This window comes from Oreochromis aureus, linkage group 3, assembly GCF_013358895.1.
Source record: "Oreochromis aureus strain Israel breed Guangdong linkage group 3, ZZ_aureus, whole genome shotgun sequence".
Classification (NCBI taxonomy): Eukaryota; Metazoa; Chordata; class Actinopteri; order Cichliformes; family Cichlidae; genus Oreochromis; species Oreochromis aureus.
Genome location: NC_052944.1, coordinates 72,685,208 through 72,693,009, shown reverse-complemented (window position 1 = coordinate 72,693,009; position 7,802 = coordinate 72,685,208). Strand labels below are relative to the sequence as shown.

The 7,802-nt window shown below is 41.0% G+C and overlaps 1 pseudogene; it reads right to left on the bottom strand.

Annotated features, from left to right (window-relative positions):
- Nucleotides 1–743: 743 nt before the first annotated feature.
- LOC120434267 lies at nt 744–2,241 on the bottom strand (annotated as a pseudogene).
- Nucleotides 2,242–7,802: the final 5,561 nt, after the last annotated feature.

The following is a 7,802-nucleotide window of genomic DNA, read 5'->3' as shown; positions in this document are numbered from 1 at the left end:
CTTGAATTAATCCACAACGAGCGGGTTTTCCTACAAAATGTACAAGCCGTGAGACCAGTTTTCCCGTGCTTCACTCGCGTAGGTCAGTTTGAAGAAGAAAAGAACTCCACGGGACTCCGTTGTAAAAAGATGTAACAAAAATTTATTCCACAGTTTGCATCTTACAGGAGTGGTCAGGTTTAACTTCAAAACTTCCTCAACAAAATAACCTACTACGGTAGGAAAACCGTGTGGCTCTGTTCTGCCGTGCTGCCGCGTATAGCTTATACCGTATTAACTCTTTTTCTCTCTCCCCCCTCCCGCACCGCATGCGCTAATTTGCATACAGCTGTGAAGCCCGGATTTTACTATAAACACGAGTCCTTAAGGCACATGTATTCATGGTACTACGTAACTAAACCAACACAGCAATAAAATAATTTTAGTTCCACCATAAACATGCATTTACTTCCTGAATTATTAATTACACAAGCAAGCTTAACAACAGCGAAATATAACTACTAAAACATATGAACTATCTTAACTTGGCTCCCACAAAAAGTTTTCCCTTCTTTACAAACACATTTCTTTTTAACTTGCCCGATTTTTTCAGTTTTTCAGTGTTCAACATTTTCAATTTTGTCCACATGATGGACAGAATGTAACTGTGTGCTTTCTGCAGATGTACTTTTTGCATTTCTCACAAACAGTGCTTGTTTTAATGTCTTCTCGTGAGGGACAGATCTGGCATCTTTTCCGTTTCTTTATACCTGGTTCCACTGAATCCACTGCAGATTGGTTGGATGGTGCACACTTGACCTTTTCAATGACAGCTGCTGTTGCTGGGGATCGAGACTTTTTCCCAGTTCTTCCAGGAAAAGGCGACGTCGGTACAATTTACCCACATTCCAATGTTGGTTGATTTCAGTCCACAGGACATAGGCGTTGTAAGCAGACACATCCAAAATATTTGGATACTTTGGTGGAGTTGTAGTCTAGGATCATTTGTGGTTTTTTGTCATCTCTTGTGCTCAGAGATGCATCTGTGTGCATTGTGCTCATGACAAGAACATTCTTGTTTTTCTTTGGGCAATATGAAACAACTGTTGCTTTCTCAGTGAAAACAAATAATGAGGAATGCAGAGATCTTCCCTGCATCTTCAAAATTTCACTGGGAAGTTCTGGCTTATTTCTTCTGATTGTTCCCAACATAGTCAGCTTTCTCTTCTGAAGTTCCTCTCCAAGCCAGTAGGATGTAAAGAAATTGTCACAGGTGATGTTATGCCCTTGCAGCCCTTCACTCATCTGCAGCACCACACGCGTCCCCTGATTCTTCTCAGATGCTCCTCCAGGTAGCTTTCCAGTGTACACTTGCATATTCCATGAATAGCTAGATTTTGCATCACAGGCTGCCCATATTTTGATGCCATACTTGGCCGGTTTGTTGGGCATATACTGTCGGAAAGGACAGCGACCCCTGAATGGGACAAGGCGCTCATCAACAGTAACGTGGGGACCAGGGTTGTACAACAAAGGTAGAATTTCCACCCATTTATCCCATACATCTCTGATTGCAGCAAGTTTGTCTCTTTCACGTCGACCAGCTCTGGTTTCATGGTTGTCAAATCTGATCACACGAGATATCTTGAGAAATGTCTCCAAAGACATTGTTGCTCGAAAGATTGGCCTTCCATTCTCTTCATTCCATAGACTTGCAGTTGCTTCTCCCTTGGACCTGTATACTCCAGCTAATATCAGAATTCCAATATAAGCATGCAAGTCAGTCTGATCCAGTGGCTTCCACTTCTCTTAAAATACACGCCTCCCTTCCAGGTTAGTCATGTCCAGTATGATCCTTTCTATTGGAGGGGATATGAAGAGTTGAAATGCTGATTGAATATCATCAGCTCGTGTGATGGGAAATCTTGTAGGACCAGGAGTCATTTTGATGACGTTAGAAGATGACAGCCTGCCTTGACTTCGGTGTGGTGATAATGACCATTTTATATTACCATCTTTAGATGTCCATGTCTCTGTGGATGATGATTGCTGCATTCCTTGGTTTTCATTTGATGTAGAGATGGCGGCACACTCTCCCTCAGAATCCTCCTCCTCGTCTGAAAATTGGCAGTCTGGATCATCAATAACATTGTCCTCGGCCTCTGAAAGATCCTCAGTCTCTGAAACATCTTCTTCCTCATCACTATCCCAGTTGAAAAGCAGTGATAAAGCTTCTTCAGTCGTCAACCTCCTGGAGCTCATTTTTGGTGTGTTGAAATGACATGAGAACAGTGACAAGAATAGGGGAGAGAAAGTTTCTTGCATACACACCTGGGTCTGAATGTATATTCAGAAGCAGTCAAAACAAAGTACGTCAAAGGGAAATGTTTATTTTGGATCTGAACAACTTTTTACTTACATAAAAGTGTGCGGGTCAAAATGACCCGCAACATCATCTTTGTATACAAAGACTGCAGAGACATTCCAGGACACATCAAAGTGTCCATATTTTACACACCAGTTCATGACCCCAGGTAAGGAAAAGTCATAAGGTTTCATGAAGAAAAAGAAAGGATGACCAGTACTTTGGTCAACACAAAAACTGGAATGGGTCAAATTGACCCTTAACATAATAAGAAGGTTAATATACTGCTGCATGGTCTGGGCTGTAGTCACCTCTCAAGGTTTTAAAAACTGAGCTTTAAAATGAATAGTGGTAATAAAAACCAAGAGAGGCTGACCAGGGCTCTAGAGTGCGACCAAAAAAAAAAAATCTCTGCAACTCTCCGTGTGGTCAACAACAGACACACAGACACAACCAATCAGAGATAGTCCGGGGCGGGACCTCTCTGATTGGCTGTGGTCCAGTTGAAAGTGCAGTTGGAAGAGAGAGGTGAGTAGCTTGAATAAAGCGATATCGATTCATTAAATCCTGAATTGACTTTTAAATATACCTGTGTTCTGTCAGAAACGCCAGATTCTTAGATTACAGCTCACAAAACTATTTCAACAACCACCAAACAGCAAATGAGAGCAGGTACACGGATTCCATACAAAGACGTAAACACAGAGCGACCCGACGCATCAGAATCAGCTTTGTGTTTTTCGGCTTTCTCACCCGACGGCCCGTAGACGGACACGCCGTCGGAGCTTAGTGATTCTGATGCGTCGGGTCCGCTCTGTGTTTACATCTTTTTGCGCTGATTCTGAGCTGCAGGTTTTGTCTCTCTCCAACCAAAATTCACCGAGCCAGCAGCAAAAGAAGCAGCAAACTACGCTTCACATGCGATCAATGTCGTCATGAATTCCCTCTGACTTTTGCTGTTTTGCTTCCACCACAATAAAAATCCACTTCATGCACAGCTCTCTCTCTCTCTCTCTGTACTTCAAGAACAGTTTCCCGTCTCAAATCTCTTTTTTCTGCATTATTGATTCACTTATTACCCACCAGTCTACCGTTGTAGACTGTCTTTTTCTTTTCTTTCTTTCTTTTTTTAACTTAAATGTCCTCGGACAAGAAAGCCTAATTTCTGTTGTTCAATACTGAAGAAATTTTAACTTTTTAAAATTATGCAAAATTGCAGAATATTTTTAAGTTTATCTGCTATAAAAAGCCAGACCAGAAAAATCTCCTTCATGTTTTTCTGTGTTTTATTCTCAGTTACTTTCACACAAAGGCATCTGCTGTGATGTTCACAATTCTGATGAAGTCGCACATGTATCAGTACTGATAAACAGTGTTGGGACTAACGCGTTATTAAGTAACACGTTACAGTAAATACGTTATTATTGTGGTAACGAGCACGGTAACTAGTTATTATGCCAAAATCAGGAACACATTACTCGTTACTGGGATTTAGATAGGCTCGTTATTCGTTACTTCGTGTGGTGGCATCGCGGAGCTTCCACAGATTCAGTACGTTAGCAAGTGGTGGAGGCCAGCAGGTGGATGAGGGAAAGTGGAGGCAAGAGGAGAGACCCGAAGCGGCCGCCGGTCCGAGTGTCAGGTGAACTGAACTTCAGGTAAGAAGTTATGACCTGCAGTCTATCTGGGTCAGATATAAACCAAATTTAGGTGGAGTTTATTTTCGTTATGCTGACTTTTTCGTACTCCATGCTAGCTAGCATGACAGAGTTTCTATACAGCTGGGTGGGTGCTATGTTACTGATGTTGAACTTTATTTTGTTCATAAGGTTAAATATTAGAGTTGCCAACCGTCCCCTAAAAAACGGAATCGTCTCGTATTCAGAGAAAATATTACGCGTTTCGTACTGAGGTGAAAAGGAACACAGTTTGTCCCGGACTTCAGCTACAATGAAAAAGACACAAAGCTGAAGCTGCACAGCTGCCTCTTCTTCTCCCATTCTCTCCCCCTCCCTCTCCTGTTTCTACTTCAATCATGAAACTGATCAATGATCAGCTGATCAGCTTTCCTCTCTCTTGTTTATGTCCTTACTGAATCATCAGAGCTGAACAGGTGATGTAGAAACAGGTTTACCTTTTAGGTGACATGGATGAGTTGAAGGGAAGTTATGAACTGTTTCTGAGAGACTAATAACACCAGGATCCTTTTCTATGTAGCTGACAGCTGGTAACTGTGCAGGGGCGGATCTAGCAAAGTTTTGCCAGGGGGCCAGGTAGGGCATTAACAGGGAGAGGGGGGCACAAAGAAATACTTTCTTATTCTCATTTAAAATGTCTAGCTTTAAAAAAAAAAAATTATCTGAGTCTTACAACAAACGATTGATAGATTGATACATACCATCAGAACAGTGTACATCACTGTCACAACAGTGCTTATTTTCATTCAAAGGCTTTATGATTTTTCCTATAATGGTGGGCTGGTCTCTAGTCAAAATGCCCGGGACGATTTTTTGTCCCAGTCCAGCCCTGGATGCAGCTCATCTGCAGTCTGGTGTTACCTACATCTTCCTATTCAGAAGGCAGAATTTCCAAGTTCTGAGTACAATCGAAAGCACCACGACTGCAGTTTTTGTGTTGGATGTAAAAAGTGCACATGATGCTGTGACGTAGGCTAGAATCATGGCGGCGGTCCACAACGTTCCAGGCGTGGGATTTCTCTTGTGGAAATATGCACATTATCTTTTCCTTTCTATTGGTAGGTGGCACAGTGCACTTGTGGCAAGTAAGCAAGCTAGAAGACTGGCAGTCTGGCTGGGTATCCAGTTACGGAAGCAACACATTAACAAGAGTAAAACCAAAGTTACTTTCCCTAGTAACTAGTTACTTTGAAAGTAACGAGTAACTTGAAGTAACTGAGTTACTTTTGATGGAAGTAACTAGTAATGTAACTAAGTTACTTATTTAAAGTAACTTACCCAACACTGCTGATAAATGATCAGAATTATAATATTTCTGACTGTCTGAGGCTAAATTGAATCGAATCAGGACTTTGAGAACCAGAATCGAATGGATTATAGAAATCAGTGATGATATCCAGCCCTAATGAGCAGCCTAGGCCCGACAGAAGTGGATGTAGCTGTGGGTAATAAGAAAAGATGAAAAGAACTATTGATAACTTTTTTGTTAAGTTAAGGCCTGATCCGTCTGAAATTCATAGCCAGTTCTCTGACACGGCGCCATCAATCTTTGAATGCTGAAAAAGCAGCAGTGTATCCAGAAAACACATTATATGCTGCAATAAATGCACTGCCCAAGTGTTCCCTCTCCCCACTGCCTTTCAGCAGCATGCAAATGCAAACAGGTCGTCAGAGGAGTCCGAGATGATGATTAAGTTTAACATTTTCTACAATATTGACAAAGAGTGCCAAAGCACTTTAAGCACAAGATTGTTAGTTAATAATTTAGAAATGAATGTTGTCTGTATGGACTGCAACTTCTCCCCCAAAAAAGTGCACATGTAAAACTGCAGTGTTAAGCGATGCGGTTGAAAAATTTGAGTGCGTACCAGTGCGCCCATGGCAAAAAGTTAGTCTAGAGCCCTGCCGACAGTGATCACTGACTGTTTTAGGTGCTGGTTGAGATTAAATAGAACAAGACACAAAGCATTAAAACATGTTAAAAACACAACAGCCCCGTTAAACCCAGAGTAGTTTTGGGCCCGGAAGCAGGAGTCATCACATCATCATTTAAAGACCCGATTGAGCTGCCTTGATTTAGCTGATTAATTAACACTCCACCTTCTCATCTAAAAATAGTAACTCCTCCAAACAACATGGCCTAAAACTTAGTGTACTGCTTTCCATCTCAGTGTCAGGGCCTGAGTCTGTGACCCAGCAATTTGATTTTATTTTGGATTTTGGATTTTTCTTCTGTTTAGTTTGTGACAATAAGTTCTTATGTTATTATTATTTAGGGTCTAGTTGAGTGTTAGTGTAGCCAACATTATCATCCATGCCCCCTGGTTTATGTGTCATGTTTCCTGTCCAGTCTGTCATGTGTTTCATGTCTGTGTTGTGTTCACATCAAGCTTGTGTGTCATGTCTATGTCTCTCTGTATTTCCTGTTTTATTTTGAAGAGTCTAGTGTTTCCATGTTCAATGTGTTTTCTTTTACTTCCTCCCTGTGGCAACATGTTCAGTGTGTCACCTGTGTCTCCCCATGTATTTCCACTTTCCCTGATGACCTCCTGTGTGTATTTACTCTGTGTGTATTCATTCATTCCTGGTCAGGTTGTCTGTTTTCCTTGCCCCATGTTATGTCAGATTCCAGTTACCTCATGATTCTGTTCAGGTTATGTCATGTTTCATGTTTACAGTTTATTTGTCATAGTTAGTCTTGCACTCCTGCTCAAAATCATGTTCATTTCTTGTTTGTCAAAGTTTCCACTGTCTGACTTTTCCCAGTTCAGGTTTTAGTTTTGCCTCTGTTCATTTTTGCCTTGTTTAGTATTCATGTTCTTTCATGTGCTAAACGGCTCACTTTTTGTTAAACTATAGTTTGTTTCTCCTGTGTCTGTATTTGGGTCCACTTCATCATCACACCTGCACCTCCAGCTGTGACACTCAGACTGCAAACGTGCAAGGAAAAATACGATGAAATAATTTCATTTCACAGGGGCAATAAAATTCCTTGCTCATAAATTCAACAGCTATGTGCTTATAATTCAGCAGCTGTATCCACAACGATTTCTGCTTTGCATGCGATGTTGCAGTTCCACACTCTCGCGAGAAGCTCTTGGAGGAAAGTTCTGCTCGTGCCAATCAATTTATTTTTGATTGTTTTGTGGCATAGCCCAAACAAAAATACGGTCCTAATCTGATTGGTCACTTTCATGGCGTGTGTGTGTGTGTGTGTGTGTGTGTGTGTGTGTGTGTGTGTGTGTGTGTGTGTGTGTGACTCAGTGACCTGGTCAAACTTGTTCAGCTGTGAGTGCTTGTTGTTGGACTGACTGTGATGCCACATGAAAACAGAGTTAACATAGCTGGTTAGATGTTAACAAGGTAGTTATCTCAGCCTGTCTAATAGCGATAAATCCATATAGTTCAGAAATCTTAAAATGGAACATCATTATTATTATTATCTACACTTAGACTTTAGTGATTTTACAAACTATATATTTTGCCCGCACTAGAGGTACAGAGATGAAATATAACATACAGTCAGTTTTTAAAGAGATAAAAACAAAATAAACAGACAAAAACTGCAGCTTCCTTGAATGTAAATGTTATTCTGCTCCTGAGGTGATGACAGAGACGGAGATATGACTTAAAGACATTAGGACACATGACTAAAAAGCATAAGAGAATAGAGTTGGATCAAATCAAAATCATCAAAATGTTGATTATTCACTGTGACAACACTGCCACCATGAGGTGAAAGGGATAAATTACAATTGCAG